Consider the following 24,000-nt stretch of genomic DNA (forward strand, 5'->3'; position numbering starts at 1 on the left):
ATCGTAATGTACGATCTTCAACCGTGTCGTCCTAATATCTCTTAACGAAGAATCGTTACATGTTTCTCATATCACTATTTATTTTTGTTTTGATGAACAAATACATGAAATGGATGTAAAATAAAGCTTATTAATATTTAAGGAAGGAAAGAATAATAACCATCCCAAAACCGAGATGGTACACTCAGCCCACCGATTTTTTATTCTCATTAACTATATTAAAGCCTCTCGTCTTTGTAGATAATTTCTCCCTTCCTTTTAGTGACAAATAGGGCACATAAAATGTACGGGGTTTAGTTGACCGACTCTGATGTCGAAAATTAAATAATCTGGTGAGCAGTGTGTGAAGAATGATGAAGGAAGGGTAGTGGTGAACAGTGAGGATATTAAAGATGCATGGAGAGAGCATTATAACCAGTTGTTGAATGAGGAGTTTGACTGGGACAGGGAAGGTTTGGAGCCAGCAGATCCAGTGTCTGGCCCTTGGCCTTTGATTGATACTGCTACTGTGAATGAGGCAATAGGCAGGATGAGGGTGGGGAAGGCAGCAGGTGTGTCTGGGTTGACTGCCGAAATATTGAAGGCCTCAGGCGATATAGGGGTGAGTTTAGTCACTGACCTGATAAATAGGATTATTTATGAGTGTGTTATCCCAGATGATTGGCTGAAGAGTGTAATTGTAAATGTGTATAAAGGGAAGGGTGATGCCCTGGAAAGAAGAAATTATAGAGGTATAAAGCTTTTAGATCAGATAATGAAGGTAATGGAGAGAGTTTTAGAAGGTATGATTAGAGAAAGAGTGAATATTGATGAGATGCAGTTTGGGTTTATGCCAGGTAGGGGGACCACTGATGCCATATTCATTGTTCAACAGCTTCAGGAAAAATATATTGGTAGGAGAAGGGATCTTTATTTTGTTTTTGTTGATTTGGAAAAGGCCTTTGACAGAGTCCCTAAAGAGGTGGTGAAGTGGGCAATGAGAAAGCTTGGCTTGGAGGAGTGGCTGGTTAGGGTGGTTATGGCCATGTATGTGGGTGCTCACACCCAGGTAAGAGTGAATGGAGATTTGAGTGATGAGTTTTCCGTGAAAGTTGGTGTGCATCAGGGGTCAGTCTTGAGTCCCATGTTGTTCATCATGGTACTTGAAGCCCTTTCACGTGACTTTAGAAACGGACTCCCCTGGGAGTTGTTGTATGCTGATGATTTGGTGTTGATTGCAGAGAACGAAAGGGAGGCGGAGGAAAGGTTTAGGATGTGGAGAGATGGTATGGTGCAAAAGGGTTTAAGGGTAAATGCAGATAAAACAAAAGTGATGATATCTAGGTTTGGTGGCGGTACTGTCAAAGACGAGGGAGAGTGGCCATGTGCAGTTTGCCACAAGGGCGTGGGAAGTAATTCCATCTTGTGTGGTGTGTCATAAATGGGTGCATAAGAGATGTAGTGGTATCAGAGGCAGACTGCGAGATAATGCTGATTTTATGTGCATGGCGTGTCGGGGTGAGCAGGTGGAGATTGTCAGACGTGAAAGGATTGAACTTGCTGGTGAATCTCTTGAGTGTGTGGAAGAGTTTTGTTATTTGGGAGACATGTTGTGTGCTGGAGGTGGGGCTGGAGCTACCTCTGTGGCTAGGGTGAGAAGTGGTTGGAAGAAGTTCAGGGAGCTCATGCCTCTCCTGATATTGAGAGGACTCTCCCTACGTGCTAAGGAGTCTTTGTATGCAGCATGTGTTAGGAGTGTAAAGGTGTATGGTAGTGAGACCTGGGCAGTGAAGGAGGAAGATATTCGCTGGCTCAGATGTACAGAAATGATAATGATTAGGTGGATGTGCAGTGCGTCCCTCCGTCCAAGGCCTGGAGGGGCTGGGTTTACGATGGAAGAGTTGAGAGGTAGGATGGGACTGGAGTGTATTGGTGTTGTGCTGAGGAGAGGTAGATTGAGGTGGTTTGGACATGTGGAGAGGATGGGGGATGATAATTGGGTGAGGAAGGTGAGAAGTGTTGATATTGGGGGCGGGGTTATGAGGGGTAGACCAAGAAAGACATGGGACGAGGTCATTAAGTGTGACCTTAGCGTTAAGGGACTGAACAGGGAGGCTGCAATGGATCATGCAGCGTGGAGAGCCACCATTAGGCTGACACATGCAAGCATGCTGGAGCCTTTAAAAACGAAAACGAAAAAAAGTGGCAGTTTTTCCGTGGTTAGTGACATCGGGAATTCGCCTGCGATACCCCAGGACAATGAAGACTGGCTCATCAGGGTTCACACGGTGATGCAGTACCTCCTTCAGCGGTTCCAGAACACCGACTTACCCGAGGAGCACCTCTGCTAGACGAGGGCTCGCTGCCGTGGAAGGGGCGCCTAAGCTTCCGCGTGTACAACCCGATGAAGCTCTCAAAGTATTCCATCAAGCTGTATATCCTGGCTGAGGCTTCCTCAGGTTACATCTGGAATTTTGAGGTGTATACGGGGCAGAAGAGGATGCTGGAGACCACCATGTGGAGCCTCGTAGAACCACTGAAGGATCAAGGATACAGAGTTTACATGGACAACTATTATAACTCTGTATCCCTGTGCGAACGCCTCTTCAGTGCAGGAACCTACGTGTGTGGGACCCTACGCCTGGCAAGAGGAGCAACAAAGTAGCTGCAGGACATCGCCAGGACCACGAACCTGCCAGTGGGGGGCATGACAGCGATGCACAAGGACAGCGTGATGGTGTTTCTGTGGAGGGACAAGCGCATTGTCAACATGGTCTCCACCTTCCACAGCACAGGCACCATCCAGAAGCAGGTTCAAAGGAAGACCAGGGCTCCTGATGGGAGGACAACCTGGCTCCTGATGGGAGGACAACCTATGTCCATAAGACCATAGACAAGCCCGTCGTGGTGGATGACTATAATCGACACATGGGTGGGGTGGACCACTTCGACCAGATGGTCCAATACTACCCCATCCAGCGGCGGACCATGAAATGGACCACGAAGATCACCTACTTCATTCACATGGCCATTTTCAACGCGTTCGCCCTGTACAAGACGTGCTCACGCGGGTCAGTCAGTCTGCTTGAATTCGTAGAGGAGATAGTGGACAAGCTCCTCTACTTTGATGATGCAGAGTGGTCCGCATCAGGGCACGTCATCCACCATGCCCCTGACCTTCCAACCCGACGGCCAGCAGGACATCCAGCACCTGTGGCACCTGCTGCAGCGCCAGCACAGGTGCCATCACCACCGGCTCCTGCACCAACACCACCATCTCCAGGAGGAGGGCCAGGACAGGAGTCAACACCACCATCGCCTGCAGGACCAGCACAGGTGCTGAGAGAACCTTCACTGGTTCCTGGTCCATCGGGAGAACCTGCTGCCGCTGCCATGCCCGGGCCTGCAGCTACACCTCCAGGACAACAGGACCGGGGAACGCCAGGAGGACAGCCAGCCAAGCATCGTCATTTCATCAATGACAGAGCGTGGCTGGATGTGACACTGGGCCACCGACGGGAGAGGATCCCCAACCGGAGGAGGCTGCGAAGCACCCTGTGTTCCCTGGCAAAGATGAGGAGGGACACAAGTCACATGTGTCCTGTTTGTGATGTGGCACTGTGCGTGGGTGATTGCTTCGAACGGTTCCATGCCGAGCGAACTATTCCCTAGTGCAATGTACACACACACACACACACACACACACACACACACACACACACTAAAACACACACACACTAACACAGACACACACACACACTACCACACTTACACACACACGACCACACTTACACACTCACACACACACTACCACACTTACACACCACACACACTACCACACTTACACACCACACACACTACCACACTTACACACACACTAACACAGACACACACACACACACACACACACACACACACACTACATACCTCCTAATCTTCCAATCTCACAAGGTCCTACAACTCAAGCAATACCCCTGGAAGAAGTGAGTTCTCCAAATTTTGTTGATATGTATATTGACCTATTATCATTACCCCTATCATTTTCAGGCAAATAACCGTCTTCTCCTACATATTACACATATGACGGAAAGTAAAGCTTCATTAGCAGTAACATGGAAAAAGTAATGTTCATTTGTAGTAGGTTACGACCATAAAAAAACAATCTTGGAAGATTTTACAGTCTGTAAAAAAAAAAAAAAAAAAAAAAAAAAGGAAAAAAGGGGGGGGGGAGCATAGTCTTTAGGCAAAGGGGAAGAAAACTAGCGGTAAACTCAGAAGCACTCGGAGGAGTAATCTCACTTTGTCGGCCAATTACTCGAAAACTATTGGGCGTATCGACTTCCTGTAAGAACCATGATAAAGAGCAGTAAAATCTACATATATTCATTTGCAGAATATAAGCCTTTGGAAGCATTTTCTGTTGGAAAAGTTGGGGGAACAGCCTTGGTTTTTTTCCTCGCTAGCGGTAAACTTGGAGGAGTAATCTCACTTTGTCAGCCAATTACTCGAAAACTATTGGGCATATCGACTTCCTGTAAGAACCATGATAAAGAGCAGTAAAATCTACATATGTTCATTTGCAGAATATAAGCCTTTGGAAGCATTTTCTGTTGGAAAAGTTGGGGGAACAGCCTTGGTTTTTTCCTCGCTAGCGGTAAACTCGGAAGTGCTCGGAGTCGGACAATTACTTGAAAACTACTGGACGTATCAATTTCCTGTATGAACCATGATAAAGAGCAGTAAATTCTACATATGTACAAGACATAACAATGTAATATCTATGATAAGAAATCGTTGTTACGTAGGCGGGAATATTGAACATGTTATGTGCACATCACAAAAGTGACGTACGGACGTGAGTTCCCAGTCGTTTTTGGCGATTTACTCGAAAACTATGAGGTGTATCGAAATAAATTTTAGGTCATTAGAAAGCTGGTGAAATTCTGCATAATATTATGGAATAAAAACATAACATGTGTGAGAAAATTTCAGAGTTTGAACTCCTTGATTTTTTTCAAAAAATGGCTTTCAATTTTTGGTCATTTTCTCGAAAACTACAAATCGTATCACAACGGGATTTGTCTCCTTAGAAAGTTGATGAAATTCTCTATAAAAACTTCAAATAACATTTTCCGGTATGATGGAAAACATTCGAATGCTGATGTTGGGATGTGAACGTGACATAGCGAAATGTTTATTCACGGCCGCCTAATGTTGTTCTATTTGGGTTTTCCTTTCTTTTTATGCTGCTTATCAGCTAGAACAAACATCAACGAATAAGATGACATAGGTTTCATGGCAGTATATTGATGTTTGGGTGGCGAAAATAAGGAGAGAATACGTGTTATTTGCTGCGCGCGGGCAGCTGGGCTGGGCGGCTTCGTGGATAAAGTCGTGCGCTGGAAAACTTACTGAAACTTACCGTGCGCGAGAGGGTTAAGAAGTAAGCAATAACTATACAATTATAGAGAAGGAGGTGGCCAAATTCTTGTACATCTCCTTTTCCTTCATCACAGTCCCAATGGTGGAAACAGCAAGGCCTAAAGCACACCCAATCACCAAGACTCCCTGCCTCTCCTCATGGGGTCTTATAATTTCCAATTTCATTTCCAAAATTAGAGTACGGTGCTGCTGCTTCTTCGTAGCAGGCTCCCCCAATGCTGGAGATGCTGCAGGGCGCTTGGGAGGCATGGCAAAACAATACAAAAAGGTGAAGGGCTGCAAAAATATCCTGATGTACAGCGAGGCTGTGAGGAGAGGAGCGACGTGGACTCAACTGAGAAGCGTGCGAAAATTTGTTTACCAGAGAAGGGTTAGTTCGTTTTGTCTCTGCAAGCGAGTGCGGTGCTATGCACCGCGCCCAATTTGAATTTTCACACAGTATTCCATTAACCCCTTCATAGCTGCTGGCCTTAAACAACACTTCGCTGTTTCAGTGTCAATGACGTTGAGTTAGGGCATTATAAAAAACTGCAAACAATTACAGGAAGGGAACGAAGATCACTGGTGTGTGTACATGACCCTACTCTACCATCCCATCAGTCAGGCATTCTCTTCACTCCAGATGCATTCATCGATGTTTACATGCTTATGTTACATGTGTCCTAATTTTGAGTAAGTTTCTTTCAGCAAGAGAACATAATTCACCACCCGAAAAATAGTCAAAAATATAGAAGACAAACTAGAGGAATATGGACTGAATTGGTAAGGTCTTTAGGCTGTATGCTTACACGAAAGATTACTGGTTTTACAATTTTTAGAGACGATATGGAACAATAATGTTTGCTAATCAGAAAAAAACTACTCTTTTGTCCCACATGCTCTCATAGGTTAGCATCCAGTTCCACATTCTTCGTTCGGTATCACTCTTCCCAATATATTTCAGACCGACTGAGCACAGTTATTTCTGCTCCTTAGAGTTAGTGTACACTTACTGCTCAGTCTTTTGACCCCTTAACCGCGGGGCATCACTTTCATGACGATCGGGTGCAATGGATCATACCATAGGGCGTCGCTTTTGTGATTCTGTGTTGTTTTGAATTCTCCCGGCCTTACAAGTGGTGGCTTGTATCATCTATCAGTACTGCCTATGTCCAACAATCGTCAGCCCTCCTAATGTCATCTGTACTCCCATCCACTGTTGACAATTTAGCCATTTTTCCCCGTTCTTGACTCCCCTCCCTACCTCCCCTCCATTACCTTCTCCTCTCACCTGCCCGGCTGCGCTGCGCTAAGCAAATCTTCCCCGGAATTTTCCACTGATTTCATCCATTGAAATAAGCCCTATGCCCTATTCTTATACAAAATAATATACACAAAAAAGAAATAAGGAAAGTGATAGTGCCATACACCTGGAATTTGCTAATTATCACCTGACAACACCTCATGTGCACTCGTTCGCTAATTTCCCCCGGTAATTTCCCCTTGAAATATGCCGTATAATCTATTCCCGTAATAAGAATATATATAAGAAAGGAAGGGAGAAGCCTAGGTGATATTTACATTCACCTGGAACTACCTATTTTTTTATGTATTGTCAAGATTTCCTACCAATAGTTTCATAGCATGTAAATTAGCAGCTGTAACCCTATTGACAATGTCAACCCTTGCCTGCCCATATACGCCGCGTCATTCAGTTCCTTGTCCTCTGAGGTGAAACTATGTCGCACTCGCGTCCCGCCATTTCCGCTGCTTCTGTGCCCATTGCAAAGGGCCCTGTGACCTCTACCCCCAGAAAAACTCATGTGGGAAGCAATAAAGGACTAAGTGACTCAGCAGTGGAATGTGAACTGGCAGAATTATCAATGATAATGATGGATAGTGACTTTGATCCTTCGAGTGAATCGTGATGAGCCTGGGGAGGGAATCGTGACAGAAACTCCTAGTACAGTAGTGCACCAACTTTCGCTACAGCATGATTCGCGGAATCCACTTTCGCGGCATGCACAAATATTCCCTAACTTCCACTTTCGCTTGAAAAAAATCGATTTTCGTGCACAAATTTTGGGTTTGGGACAATATTTTGAACTTTGAATTTCCTGCACCGCCCGCCCGCAACCCACCGCCATCTTGAATGACGTCATGTCAACACTCTGTCCACCCATTCCCGCCATTGTGTACGAGCGTGCTAGCTCCATTGTGTTGGATTCTCACGGTTCAATGGCCTCTACTATACCTGGTAGTGTGGGGAAAGGGCCTGGTGGTGTGGGGGGAGAGCCTGGTGGTGTGGGGGGAGGGCCGGGAGGCAGTGGTGGTGATAAAAAGTGGCTGGGACATTCAAAGTCGGGAGGAAAGGCCAAGGCTAAAAGAGAGTATCGTGTTGGAGTGAAGAAACGGCAGTATAATAATGAAATGAAAAGGAAGATAGTTGAGCACATGGACAAGGGCGCAAAAAAGTGAAATCTGCCGTATATTTAACATCCCAGAATCGACAGTGCGTAGTATGAGGAAACAGCATGGTGGTAGCGAGGCAGCAAGAGGTGGCGCCAATACGTCTGGCGTGGCTAAATAAGCCCGCCACGCGCCTCGGATACTTACCCCCAACATCCATTAAACACCTCAACCTGGTCTCTGTGGTATGTTTCTCCTCATATAATGTGTACTGTACAGTTTTTATTGTTTGTATCTCACAATGCAATGTACAATAGTGATTTGATGTACTGTATTGCAAGTGAAAATGAAAATCTGATGTTACTTTAGGATAACCGGGAACCAATTAGCCTTTTTGCCATAAAGACAATGCCCCAACTTTCGCTAATTCCACTTTCGCGCATTATTTTTGGACCCAATTAGGCGCGAAAATTGGTGCCCCACTGTACGAGTGTTTCAGTGTCCTAAGTTATCCCTGGCTCCAAGGGAAATGAGCCCTTAGTGCAGCAAGGGAAGGAATTTGGGAAGGGAGTGAAAAGGTGGCAGGTTAGCCCTGGAACAATGACCTCGCGTGACCCTGACATGTAAAAGTAGAGTAGCAAGTAGAGTAAGCGCTGCTAGTGCTACATGGCAACCTAGGGTCAGTGAGAGTGACCTTGAAACAGCCCAGTCTGCCTCACAGCCACCCTTCACCCTCACCCACCCTACACCGCCATGACAGGGAATCCTGGACGCCTTCGTGTGGACGGAAGGTTCCGATTTTGTTCCTGAACATCTTTATTTCGACAAGAGTTCCTCAAGGATACAGCCTGCCTTCGCTCTTGACGAGGATACTGAGTTTGTGGACTTCCTTTTGGCCTTCCTCGGTGACGAAGTCATGCAGCACATATGTGATGAGACAAACAGGTATGAGTCACAACATGCTGCAAGTGGTGCAGGTGCAGCGTAGATGCAACAGTGGACCGTGCTGACAATGCAAGAGCTGTATGTGTTCTTCGCCCTCATGCTTCTCATGCCAAATTCAAAGAAGCATGAGTTGGAAGAATACTGGTCCATGGACCCCTTACTACCCCCACCCACCTTCAATAAGTACATGGCCAGAGATCACTTCCGGATCATCATGGGAAACCTGCACTTCGCCAACAATGATGTACCTTCCCAGACCGACCCACTCTGGTAGATCCGGGAGATTCTGTGCAGACTGAAGGATAAGTTTATGTCATTCTTCCACCCATTTCAGAAGGTTGTCATAAATGAATCCTTGGTTTTGTTCAGAGGACATGAGGTTTGTACAGTACATTCCAAGCAAACACCAACGCTTTGGAATCAAGTTCTTTGTACTGCGCAACTGTTAGATGGGGTACATCCTTGACTTCGTCATCTATTCAGCCAGCACTGTTGATCTGGACAGAACACACTCCATTGGCTTCTCAGGCTGTGTAGTGAAAGTGAGTCTTGAAAGGTATTTTGGTGGGAATCACGTGCTGTATACTGACAACTACTACACAGCACCAAAACTTGCTAAATACCTTTCAGAGCAAGGCATTGGCTCCTGCAGCACTGTGAAGAGCAATCGTGCCAACTTCCCCAAATTCCCCGAGGCAGGAAACTCGCAGCGAGGAGACGTGCACCTACGCAAGTCTGAGAAGATGCTGGCAATACGATGGCATGACAAGAGGGTCGTGCACAAGCTCACCACCGTACACAATGGGGAACTGAAAGACAATGGGAAGGTCGACCATAGGACAGATGAACCTGTGAGGAAACCTGATGCTGTCATCGACTATAATATCAACATGCGGCTGGTGGACAAGTCCGACATGATGACTGGAGAGATAGACTGCCTCAGGAAGAATACTAGGTGGTACAGGAAAGTTTCTCTGCATCTCACTGACATGACAATGCTGAACGCCTTCATCCTGTACAAGATGAAGGTAAAGCCACCCAAGTCCTTATCCCTGAGGTTGTTCGTCAGGACTTGTGTTTAGCAGCTGCTTGAGAGATATGGTAGGATGACAGCAGCGGCTCCAAGGCGCCATGCTGTAAGACTTCCCAACAAACTTGAGCAGAGGGCGTACATGGATCGGCACAGACTGGTGCAAATGCCTGCCACAACCAAGAGGAAGGCTGCGATCCACAGGTGCAAGGTGTGTGCACATACCACCAGTCACACACTTGAGCACAAACGTATCTCTTGGCAATGCTCTGAGTACCAGGTTCCCCTCTGAGTTACCTGCTTTTCTGATTACCACAGCCTGAAGCAGTTTTAAAGTGCAAATGGAAAATGTAAAAAATGTGTAAAAAATGTGTAAGTAGCAAGTGAAAGCAATGGATGTAAATATGATGGAACAGTGTAATATAGTTTTATAAGTTACTGCAAGTGACAGTGCATAACATAATGTAAGTAAAACAGAAGTGTAAATATTAAAAATACAATAGAAAATGTAAATAGAAATGTAAATAATTAGTAATATAAGAATATGAGTACAAATACTTGAAGTTATGACAGTGAAAGTGAAACCTTGGCTCTCTACGTATTTTACTGAAAGAGAAATTGAATGCCTACAGTGACAATAAACTACTATTACTGAAGGAAACTTATGGCTAAATACTGCAGATATATATAAGTGTTATATAGTAATAGGAATATAAAGTGTGAGTGTTTTTATGAATAATAAATGACAGAATACCAGTGGGTAACGAGTGCAGGTGGGAAGCTCGTACGCGCTCGTAATTTTCATTGCTTTCATAATGTTTTTTTTTGGAGTATGGATTCCAAACTATTTGAAAATCATAGAATAGTGTTTCCAGTGATAATATCAGGCTGTGGTAATCATATTACGGGGTGTCGGGAAGTGTAAAGTGGAGACTTCGTTACTCAAATTCAGAAGTCTCCACAAGTCCTACGGTACTCGACGAGGGCTCAACAAACATCCCAGGAGAAAGATGAAGGTATGTGCCATATGCATATATAAGTATAATATTCTAGGACTAATAGCTGATTTTTGGCAAATATTTTTTAAAAGTCAGTTGGAGCGCGAATATCCTCGCAGGACACGCAAGGAGCGCAAAAACAACCCCGCGGTGTAGGGGTTAAGAGACGATGTGGAACAAAAATGTTTGCTAATCAGAAAAAAATTACTCTTTCGTCCCACATGTTCTCGCAGATTAGCGTTCAGTTCCACATTCTGTGTTCGGTATCACTCTTCCCAATATATTTCGGACCGACTGAGCACAGTTATTTCTGCTCCTTAGCGTTAGTGTACATTTTCTGCTTATTCTTTTGTTTGTTATGTGTATGTGTGAAAGAGAGAGGACTGATACAATGTATTCCATTATCACTTTCATAGCTGCTGGCCCTGAACAACGCCTTACTGTACTGGTGTCGGTGACGTTCAGTTAGGGTGAGCTATAAAAAACTGCGAGCAATTATGGGAAGGGAATGAGGGTCACTGGTGTGTTTACACGACCCTACTCTACCACCTCAAGCAATCTGGCGTTCACAGTTCACTTCGTCCTAGATGTTTTCGTCGATGTTTACATGCCGATGTAACATGCATCCTAATTTTATTAATTCTTCCACGAATCATAGCAAACCACAGGATGGGTTTGGGGGGGGGGGGAATGTGTGCCAGACGAGTCTTTCACATATGTAAGAAAAAGAAATTGATTTTAGAACTTTGAAATAATGGTCCCAAGGCCGACCACAGGAGCACGCAAATATCTGAACCCACAGCCACTGAGGGGGCTAAACATATGTTTTACTTTATGCAGTAAAAGCACCTTACCAAATCAGTTCTTCCTGATAGTCTGTTATATTTTCCAGAGTATTACTGCGTTGGTAAATACAGTAAACTTTTCTTATTAAATCTGTTTCCCCGTCATTTTTAGCTGTTCTGGTGTGACAACTCCTGTTTATTTCATTAACATAATGGCAGAACGGACTGTTCTTCCCTAAGTGTTTAACTAAACCTGGCCTAACCGAGCTTATCTGTACCTAATAATTTTAACCTAACCTAACCTCCAGTTGGGAAACTGGGAAACGATATCCACCTTTGAGCACGTTGAGTTTCTTCCACTGCGCTGGAAACAATCGTAGGGGAAAGTGACGATAATAACGGGGAGGATATTTTTCAGCAAGAAAAAGTAATTTGCCAAACTGAAAGTTGTCAGAAAATGACAGAAACAAGCTGGAGGATTATGAATTGAATTGGTTAGGTCTTTCTGCTGCTTCAACTGTACAATGAAAGACACAAGTATCTTCCTAAAGTCTGACAAATATAGGGTGGAAAAATCAAACCATTTAAAACACGCACTAGTAGAAACACGGTTTTCACTGTATTTCGCCTGATATAAAATTTCTTCAGACTGAACTGGGAAGATAGTTGTGTCTTTCACTGTACATTTACCAGTAAATAAATCAGTCTAACAGGACTTGGGTTTTGTTTCCACCAGATTAATTGTGATTTCAGACTATTCAGGCACTTCTTCACATCATATTATTTGGATAATCGGGCAATCGCTGCATATCCTTTCGTATCGAGTATCGATTTTCGTATCATCGAGACACATATATACAGTATATATATATATATATATATATATATACAGTACACCCTCATTATCGACGGGGGTTAGGTACCTAAGATACCCGTTGATGCTTAAAACCGTCGATACCGATTTTCATCTGGTCAGGTACCCTTTGTTTATATATTTTGGTATCCCTTCAATCACTCGTATATAATATGCAATTTGGTTTTAGTGTTTCTTAGAAATAAATTAGTTAGGCAACTGAAAAACTGAATATCATAATAAAACTACTTATATTAAGTAAAGAACTATGGAAAAAATAGCATAATCTCCGATGTTCATGCTAGTGATTGTACACTGGACCTCAACTTGTAATGGCTGCTGTATCATCACTTCTCTTTCCACGTACACCTCACTCCATCTAAAAATAAAAGGCGAAACCAGCAGTTGTAGCCATCCATACGTTTACATAACTATGTAAAAAAAAAAAAAAAAAGAAAAAAAAAAAAAAACGAAAGCAGCAGTGGTGGTCATTCATACGTTCTAATAACTGAGAGTGTGAGGCAAGTGTTAAGTTAGATCAGCTGTTCGCACCGATCTTCACAACACATGCGTGGCGCTGTTAGCTCATACCAGAGAGACCACGCTCTCCCATTTACTTTCATTCTCAAGAGCTTCCTTTCATTCTTGTATTCCATTTCTCCCAGACCTAAATTTTCACGACTGTATGGCAGTTTATGCTATCAAAGATGAATCTTAGCCTAGCTTTCGCTAGGATCTTCTTTAAGGAAAATTCAACTCTCCTTATGCTCGTATATTTCATATTTAATCTCTGCTTAACTTTTGCAAGAAATATCCTTTATTGACAAAAAAACCAACTCGTCTTTAACATTATAACAAATTCTATATCTTAAACAGTAAACTATACAGAAATGTAATTCTTCTCACCATTCAGTTTATTGTAGTGCTGTCAGTTTTTGGAGACTGGTCTGAAGAAGTGCTCAATTTTGGTCTGAGATATTTCCCTCCTCATAGATCGCTGAATCTCCACATAGGGCATCATAGCACTTTCCAGCAACCTCTTCGTTTTAAGTGACCTCTCAAGCGATGGATCTATTTCAAACAGACAATCAGTGAGGGCCCATGTCATTCAATACACTTCTCCTAGGTTTTCCAGAGTAAATGTGGGGAGCTGTTCCTCTTCTAGTTCATCCTCAACCTGCTCTCGAACCTCGATGAGTTGTTCTAGTTCCTCATCTGTCAGGGCTTCACCAGCATGTCCCAGAAGTTCATCTTCTATCTCCTCAGGTCATAAATTTGAAAAACCGTCACCACCAACTTTGTGAGCCAGCTTCACGATGTTGAGTAACTGGGGAACAATAGGGGGGAATCCTTGGAAATCGTTTACGACGTCAGGCCATAATTTTCTCCAACACGAGTTCACACATTTTGTTGTCAACTCGTCATGACTTTCTTTAATGAAAGCTATGCACTGGGCAATATTATACTGCCTCCATATTTCCCTGCTTGTGGCCTCACTTTTCTCATCAAGAGACTCCCTGATCATGGCAAATGTTTTCTCTGCATATTTTGCTTTGAAAACGGCGATGACTCCCTGATCCATTGGTTGCAAAATTGAGGTTGTATTCTTGGGGAGGAAGACAACCTCAACGTTGGGGTGGGCAAATTTTAAACTTTCTGGATGCCCACGGCAGTTGTCCAAAACAAGTAAAACTTTAAATTCCATTCCCAGATTTGCCAGCTATTTTTCCACCTCTCGGACAAAACAGTTGTGGAACCAATCAAGAAACAATTCAGCTGTCATCTATGCTTTCTTGTTTGATCGGTAAAACACAGGCAAGAGGTTCATGTCTCTATTTTTTAAAGCACGTGGACGTTTGGAATGATACAGGAACATGGGTTTTATCATATGTCCTGCTGCATTACCACACAACAGCACAGACACACGATCTTTTGCTGCTTTAAAGCCTGGAGCACTTTCCTCCTCCTTCGAAATGTACGTTCTTTTAGGCATTTTCTTCCACCACAGGCCTGTTTCGTCTGCATTAAACACTTGTTCAGGCCTGTACCCTTTCTCCCTTATAAGTTCAGCAAAGTCACGTGGGTACGATTCTCCTGCTATCTGATCTGCTGAAGCTGCTTCACCAGTCATCCTAATGTTATGTAGGCCATACCTTTTCTTAAAATTCTCGAACCAGCCCTTGCTGGCTGCAAATTTCTTTTGCCTAGAAGCACCAACATTACTAGGCCTATCACCATCGTCATTACTTTCATCACCATTATCACAATTTTCACCTGCCTCACTTTCATCACCATTATCTTCACATACACCACTGCTTTCACCAGCAAACAGAGCACAGAGTTGTTTTGCTTTATTTCTGATGAACTGGGAGTCTAGCGGCACGTGTCGACGGTTTAAGGCCTCAATCCAAATATTCAGTGCCTTTTCCATTTTCACCAAGGCATCATCTCTCACATGCATCGTTACTTTAGCCGATCCTGGTGTGCACGAAGCCAGAGCATCTTTAATGTCTTCTTCTCTCCGTTTTATGCCACGAACACTGGACTCATTTATGCCATACTCGCGACCAACCGCTGCATAGCTCATTCCACTTCTAAGTTTTTGTAATATTTCGTTCTTTACTTCCAGGGTAAGTACTTTCCTTGCTCTCTTAGCTGCCTTATTTCCAGCTGCAGTGTTACAAGGGCGCTTCGGAGCCATGATGATCGCGAAAGCACAATAGATGTGGCCGAACACAATGTGAGAACAACAGACCAACGTGGACTGATGCTGTTGTTTGTTGGGTCAGCGGGAACATGCCGCGAGCAGCCAGAGACACATGGCAGGATGGCGCGCAAACTTGCTAGGAGGTGCCAATACAATTCTTTATTTTTTTATCTTTGTAATAATAATAAATAACTCCCAGCGGAAAAAAAAAAAACGTCGATAATCAAATCCGTCGGAAAAAAAAACAAAAAAAACGTCGATAATGAGGGAGTACTGTATATATATATATATATATATATATATATATATATATATATATACCACGTCGAGTACACCGCTTTCCGTCCGATCAGCGAAGTTAAGCAACGTTGGGTCTGGTTAGTACTTAGATGGGTGACCGCCTAGGAACACCAGATGCTGTTGGCATCCCTACGTGTCAAGTGGGGTTGGTGGAGGATTAGTGCCCCTCCCTGTAAAACAGTTAACTCTAAGCCCTTGGCCACCCCATTTGCGATACATGGCGTCTGGCAATGAATGAATGAATGAATGAACGTATATATATATATATATATATATTTATATACATAAATATATATATATGTATATATATTATATATATATATAAATACATATACTGGTATAAAGAAATATATATATATATACTTACATGTGAAGCCTCTGTGGTACAGTGGTAGAGTGTGCGTTTTGTACACGGGTGAACCAGGGTTCGCGCCCCGCCAGGGTAAAAAACTTTGAGAGTGTTCACCCAGCCACGTACTGCATTGGCGGACACAAGGGGTGCTGTGGTTGAACCAGTGTCGCTTACAATAAAGTATGCTTGCACCCAGTCGGATTGCGCAGGCCGATTACACTTGGTTCACAGACTACACACAAATCCAAAGCCACTCCAACACTACAATTACACTTACAAGCATTCTCACCCTACTTACAATCTCTACCAGACAGCCTAAGCCACTTGGTAGAGATACATTGGCTGTATCGTCCCGACTTCGGTCGGGATAGGCCAGTCCTACAGTGGATACTCAAACGGCTGCTGCTGAAGATGATGATGATATATATATGTGGAGAAAATGGAGAATGAAAGACTGACTAAGAGGGTGTATGTAGCTGGGATGGAGGGAGGGAGAGGGAGGGGTAGACCGAGGATGAGGTGGAGGGATGGAGTTGAGAGGTATATGAGGGGGGGGGGTGAGTTGGAGGGAGGGTAGTCAAATGGTGGGTGACAGAGCGACATGGAGGCGTTTTGTTTGCGGCCACCCTTTGCGGGATTAGGGCGTCGGGCTATAGATAGATAGATAGATATTTCTATATATATATACAGATAGATAGATATATATTTCTATATATATATATACAGATAGATAGATAGATAAATATATATATATATATATATATATATATATATATATATATATATATATGTACAGTATATTACTCATTGATAGGGTTAGGCATATGACAGAGGAGCTAGTTGGAGAAGAACAAGGGGGATTTAGGAAGGGAAAAGGGTGTGTAGATCGGATATTTGTTCTAAGATGTTTAGTGGAGAAGTATCTAGAGAAGGGAAGGAAAGTGTATGCTGCCTTCATGGACTTGGAGAAAGCTTATGATAGAATAGATAGGCAAGGTATGTGGAAGGTATTAAGAATATATGGAGTGGAGGGGAAATTGTTGAGTGCTGTGAAGAGTATGTACGAGGGAGATAGAGCTATGGTGCGAGTGGATGGTGAGCTGAGTGAGTTCTTTGATCTCAATGTGGGACTAAAACAGGGTTGTGTGATGTCTCCATGGCTGTTTAACCCGCGGCGTCCCGTTGACGTACTTCCACGTCCTCACGTTTTGTCACTGCCAATCCCGTTGACGTACTTCAACGTCCTGCAATTGCAAGGTTCATAATTTTCACAATTTTCAAAATTCGCGCGAGATTTTCAATTCGCCCACCTACCCAAGCCTCCCCTACCTGCTGCCAGGCGGGCAGCGTCCCAGACCCCGCGTGACCTGCGCTCGCCATTGTCTCGGTCACTCACCTGTTAGCAGTGACCCAGGTCAGACATGGCACGTAAAGGTCTCTCAGACGACGAAATACAATCCGCCCTGGATGCCTTCACTGGAGATAGTGACTCTCCACTTGATGATGATGTGGTGGATCGAGATTATGTGCAGCCTGAGGAGGAAATAACAAGCAGTGATGAGGAGGTCCCTTCGCCCCGGAAAAAGCGGTATGTCACGTATCGTAAGGCAAGGGAAGACCAGCCTGCACCCAAAACACCTGCATGGACCTCTCTCCATCCCCTAGAGAGAGATTCTGATGAGGACAAGGATGAGGACGATGATGATGACGGCGGCTTAGGACGTGATGTTGCCTCATGGTTGGGGAAGGAAAGAATCTCACCCCGAGGATCAGAAGGTGGGGCGAGAAGGCAAATAAAGTATGGCCTAGTGTTTTGTCTGGGGAAGGCGAAAGTGGTGTGGTGGGAGTGCGGGGTGAAAGGGAAAGTGGTGTGAGGGAGGCAGCACGAGCACGTGGTGCACGTAGGCCTAGGGGGGAGGAGGTGGAGCCACTCCCCAGCACGTCTTTCGCCATACAATATTCCCAAACTTCCTCCACACAGCCCCAGGATGTGGGGAAAGGAAGGAAAGGGAAGGGAAAGGGTAAAGGAAAAGGGAGAGGGAAGAGAAGTGCGAGTGATGAAAGGCGCCGCTCTCCACCTCCCCCACCACCACCAATGTTGCGTTGTGCCTTCAGCCATGTTTCAGAGAGTACCATAACTTCCTACACTACTGAAACTGTGTGGGATGGCGATATGACGCTCAGTATAATGGTAAGGCCAGTCAGTATGTGCTAAGTCTTATATAAACTTGAAACGGGTGTAATGTTTGCAGGAAAGTAATGTATAAGTTGAGAAATAGTGTAAGTTGAACGAAGTTATATGAAAACTACACCCACTGTATAAATCTGCGAAAATATGACGCTCAGTATAACACTCTGGTCAGCAAATATGTGATAGCAAGAATATAAAGTGGAAACGGGTGTAATGTTAGCATGAATAAAACGTATAAGTTGAAAAATAGTGTAAGTTGTAATAATTGATGTCACGAGTACACCCACTGTGTAAATCTGCGAAAATATTACGCTCAGTAGAACATTCTGGTCAGTAAGTATGTGATAGGAATTATATAAAGTGGAAAAGGTTGTAATGTTAGTAGTAAGGTAATTTATAAGTTGAATACTAGTGTAAGATGAAACAAATGATATCGCGATAACACTCACTGTGTAAGTACGCGATAATATGACGCTCAGTAGAATCGTAAGGTCTGAAATTATGTGATATCAATTATATCAAGTGTAAACATGTGCAATGTTAGTGGAGAATTATTATATAAGTACAAAAATAGGTTGTAAGTTGAAATAGTAGTCATAGCGACTTCACCGTGTGTGTTATTATGCGCTATTATTACGCTAAACATTTACGGAAGGCCTGAAACTATCTCAAAACAGTTCTCTAAAGTTGAAAAGTGTATAATGTTATTAGGAAAGTATTATGTAAGTAGAAAAAACACAATACGAGTTGATACAAGAGTCACAGCGAGTTCACTCACTACGTAAATAAGCGCTAACATTACGCTAAATGTTATCGAAAGGCCTGTGAATACGTAAAAACAGTTCAATAAAATGTAAAATGGTATAATGTTATTGCAGAAGTATTATGTAAGTAGAAAAAATGATATGTATCATGATTCTGCAATGTTAGCGATTCATCGTGACCAGTCTGCCGGATTTTGCTCGTTTCGCACGATGGTACAATGCTTATTTCAGCTCTATTTTTGTATAAAATCCAATTTACTCTTTTATCACATGTTTATATGTTTGTAATAAATACATATCTACTTACTTTCATTGGTTTCCCAGATTTATAATACCATAGAAAACGTTAGAGGCTCAGACCACCTACAGAGAACACGGTGCCAGGTGTGACCAAGGCATACCTGTTTAGGGCAATTATGGACCTCGGGGAACAATTTCTTCGTGACTGACCATTGTTTCTGACCAAAAGCGAAAGTTTTAGCAAAAAAAATTTGGGTCCAAAAATGGTCGGGATTCGGGGGTACCAGTGGTGAGAAAGTGGTCAGGACGGGGCGGGTTAATATATACATGGATGGGGTTGTAAAGGAGGTGCAGGGTAGGGCAGTGGATGTGGGGGTGGCTCTAATGAATGAGGGTGAGATTTGGAAGCTTCCAGTGTTGCTGTTTGCTGATAATACAGTACTGTTGAGTGAAGATAAATGGGAGTTGCAAGGTTTGGTGAATGAATTTGGGACTGTGTGTAGGAGGAGGAATCTGAACGTTAATGTAAACAAAAGTAATGTCATGGTGTTTGAGAGGAATGAAGTCACAGAGTGTGCAGTGAGGTTGGATGGTGAGGATATGGGGAATGTGAGTGCATTCAAGTACTTGGGTAGTATGATGAGTAAGGATGGAACTTTGGGGGATGAAGTGCGTGAAAGGGTACAGCAGGGAAGGAAGGTTGTTGGTACACTGAAAGCAGTGATGAGAAATAGGGAGGTGAGTATGGAAGTTAAGAAGTCACTGCATGATAGTATTGTGATCCCTACCCTGACGTATGGAAGGGAGGCATGGACCTTGCAAGAGAGGAACAAGTCAAGAGTGAGAGCAGTGGAAATGAGTTACCTGAGAGGAGCATGTGGAGTGACGTGGAGGGACAGGTTGACGAATGAAGAAGTGAAGGACCGCTGTGGGGTGGATGTGGATGTGGTTGAGAAGATTAGGAGAAATACACTGAGGTGGTTTGGACATGTGAAGAGAATGGAGAATGAAAGACTGACAAGGAGGGTGTATGTAAGTGAGGTGGAGGGAGGGGAGAGTGAGAGGCAGACTGAGGATGAGATGGAGAGATGGAGTTGAGAGGTATATGAGGGAGGGGGAGGAGTTAGTTGGAGGGAGGGTAGTCAAATGGTGGGTGACAGAGCGACTTGGAGGCATTTTGTCTGCAGCCACCCTTTGCGGGATTAGGGCGTCGGGCTATAGATAGATAGATAGACAGATATTACATACGCAGCATATATATATATATATATATATCTATCTATATATTGCCAAACGCCTCAATCCCGTTTGGGGTGGCCACAAACAAATCGCCTCCAAGTCGCCCTGTCCCCCGCCATTTCACTACCCTGCTCCCAACTCACACCCCCCTCTCTCATATACCTCTCCACCCCATCCCTCCATCTCATCTTCGGCCTCCCCCTCCCTCTTCCTCCCTCCACCTCACACACATACACTCTCTTCGTCAGTCTTTCATCCTCCATCCTCTCCACATGGCCAAACCACCTCAGTGTGTTCCTCATAACGCTTCCTATCACATCCACATCAACACCACAACGTTCCTTTATATCCTCGTTCGTCAGCCTGTCTCTCCACGTGACTCCACAGGCTCCTCTTAAATAACTCATTTCCACTGCTCTCACTCTTGACTTGTGTCCTTCCAACAATGTCCAAGCTTCACTTCCATACTTTAGAGTTGGTATCACAATACTGTCATGTAGTAACTTTTTCACTTCCATGCTCACTTCCCTGTTTCTTATCACTGCTTTCAAAGAACCAGCAACCTTTCTTCTCTGCTGTACCCTTTCAAGCACTTCACCCTCTAAACCTCCATCCTTACTCATCACACTACCCAAGTACTTAAACGTACTCACATTTTCCAATTCCTCACCATCCAACCTCGTTGTACATTCACTAACTTCACCTCTCTCAAAGACCATCACTTTACTCTTCCCTACATTCACCTTTAGATTCCGTTTCTTACACACACTCTCAAACTCATCCACCAAGCCTTGCAGCTCCCGTTCGTCTTCACTCAACAACACAGTATCATCTGCAAACAACAGTACAGGGAGTGTCCAAACACTATCCTCTCTCACCAGGGCCACTCCAACATCCACTACCCTACCTTGTACCTCTTTTATTACCCCATCCATGTACAGATTGAACAACCATGGAGACATGACACATCCCTGTTTCAAACCAACTTTCAAAGAGAAAAATTCACTTAGTTCACCATCCACACGCACTGCGGCCTTTGCACCATCGTACATACTCTTCACAGCATTCAACAACTTCCCATCTACTCCATATATTCTTAACACTTTCCACAATCCTTGTCTATCCACCCTGCCATATGCCTTCTCTAAATCCATGAAAGCCGCATACAACTTCTTTCCCTTCTCTAGAAACTTTTCCACTAAAGATCTAAGAATGAATATCTGATCTACACAACCTCTTCCCTTCCTAAAGCCTCCTTGTTCTTCTCCAACAAATTTCTCTGTTTTTTCTCTAACTCTGTCTATAAGTATCCTACCATACACTTTTCCTATTATACTAAGAAGACAAATGCCCCTATGATTACCACACACTTCTTTTTCCCCTTTTCCTTTGTACAAGGGAATAATTATACCTGATTTCCAATCCTCCGGGACTCTATCTTCCTCCCAGGCCAATCTGCACATCTTCCACGTCCATTCTACTACTATCTCTCCCCCATGCTTCAGCATTTCACCACACACTCCATCAATTCCTGGGGCTTTCCCCGATTTAACTTTCTTCATTGTTTCCACAACTTCTATCCTACTGATTTCTTCCTGTCTTCTCACCTCCCTCCTTCTCCCAGCCATTCCCCAGCCACTTATACTCGCATTACTTCCATCCTCTACGTTCAACAATTCCTTAAAGTGTTCTATCCATCTGCTCACTTTTTCTCCCTTCTCCACTAGTAATCTACCATTTTTATCTTTCACTCCCCTGCTAACTTCACTTCCACCCTGTCTTACTCTTTTCACCTCTCTCCAGAACATTTTCTTACAGTCCCTCCACTTTACACTCAAATTCCTGCCAAATTCCTCATCCAATCTTTTCTTACTCTTTCTAATTTTTCACCTCTCTCTTTCTTTCCACATATAACTCTCTCTTCCGCCTATCAACTTCTTCCACACCCCTATTTCTCATCCATTCATTGTATGCTTTCTTCTTTTGTGCCACACACACACATATATATATATATATATATATACAGTGGGCTCGCACAGTGCACCAGAGATTGGGCGGTGCACGAGCTCGCAAACTGGGAATTCGCGTACTAGGAATACACAATCTTATGGGAATAATTACATATGGGTGGTACCCCCTCATACCTGGACATTTTTTGGCTCTTAGAGACATAATAAAGGTCATATGTTTCAGACATTGTACTAAAGCTATAGTTACAATAACAAAAATATGGGTAGTCACCTTAACAACAGTAGACAACAGGCCTGATGACCTTAAATAACAGGGGTTCTGAGGCGCGGCAACACTTACAGCGCCGCACTCCCCACCGCACCAACACTTCCCTCCACAGACTCCTCTTGATCACCTTCCCCAGGAGCATCAAAATCACTCACTTCAGCCATAAACCCTTCAAAGTCCAATGCTGACACTTCTGACATTGCATCCTCTTCATCCTCAACAGGAACAGGAGCAGACGATGTCGGTGGTTCCGCAATTTCACCAACTTGAGCCCGCTGCGTGTATCTTGTTATGAGCATCTGTCTTCTACTGTTTATTTCTTCCCTGTGCCTGTCTGTGTAGAAACGGAAGAGTTTGTCGATACCAACCAGAAGTTCCTCCGTTCTTAGGTTGCTCACTTCCTGTTCCTTCACCTCTTCCTTGAGCTTATCCATGGCAGCAAGGATCTTGCTTGTTTGACATACACAGCTCAGTCCTCCCTTCCATCACACTAGGCTGCACAACTTGACTCTGCCTGGCGTCAGGCATCAACATGACGACACGTGACGCGCTGTGTGAGGGGTGGTCGCGCACTAGTAGAATATGGCATTTTTGCACCACTCCTTGCCTCTGCCTTGCATTCTGTGCAGTAAACTTGCGCATTGAAGGGTTTTTGGTTATGATTTTTGGTCACTCGTGCACAAGGCGAATCGCGCACTGCGATGACGCGCACTGTGCGAACCTACTGTATATTAAATCCTCATTTTTCACGCTGCGGATGTTCCGCCAAAACCACGCGAAACGCAAAACGTCGAATTGTGAAGTTAAGAATCAATGGGAAAAATAGAGGAGTGTTCCGATGGGACATGTACCTACCCTATCATAAAGTACTATAACACCAAACAGGCTCTACTCAAAATTAAATGAAGAGTGTTTACTAGTGCTAAAACAGCAGAACACAATAAACATGTAACTGAAAAGACATTAAAGGTGTTATAAAGAGCTGCAACACTAAAAATCCTTACCAGAAATAAAGTGAAGACTGGCTTGAGTGGCAGGTGAAGGTGTGTTGAGGGTAGATGGGCTAGTTACTAGATGACATGGGCCTCTCTGGGAAGGCCACATCACCTATGCCGAAGCCCTCAAAGTTGAGCTCAGGCTCCAGCACCTCCACTTCCTCTCTGGCCACTTCTCTTCCTTCATCCACCCCTGCTGGCATGCCCAAGTCTTGCAGAATAGCAGCCACATTCTCTCTCTCAGGAAAATATCATGTGATTTAGGCTTGGCTCTGCTCCTTTATGTTTCTGTTGTAGACGGCCATCACTTGAGACTTCAGATCACTCAAGGTCGATAGGATGTTGGTAGCCACAGGCATAGTCCTGGTGTATGCACTGAAGGTGGTTGTCATGTCAGTTATGGTGGAAAGAGTGGTTTTAAGATGGCCCCCAACAAATGAGTGTCGGTATGCGTCGTTGGCTGCCGGCTGGGAGCATTGAATTGTGGGGAAATTCGCGAATTGTGAGACAACTAGGAAACTTTTCCCTTGTGCGAAAAACGAGGCATCGAAGTA

The 24,000-nt window shown here is 44.0% G+C and overlaps 1 protein-coding gene and 1 pseudogene across 1 annotated transcript in view; one reads left to right on the forward strand and one right to left on the reverse strand.

The window, feature by feature from the left end:
* The window catches only part of Mvb12 (multivesicular body subunit 12-like Mvb12), a 453,420-nt gene that overhangs the window by 410,248 nt on the left and 19,172 nt on the right, over positions 1 to 24,000 (reverse strand). The window lies entirely within an intron of this gene.
* LOC145405155 (5S ribosomal RNA) lies at positions 15,435 to 15,553 on the forward strand (annotated as a pseudogene).

Source organism: Coenobita brevimanus, chromosome 65, assembly GCF_032717465.1.
Source record: "Coenobita brevimanus isolate Jiangsu-jjx chromosome 65, ASM3271746v2, whole genome shotgun sequence".
NCBI classification, from domain to species: domain Eukaryota; kingdom Metazoa; phylum Arthropoda; class Malacostraca; order Decapoda; family Coenobitidae; genus Coenobita; species Coenobita brevimanus.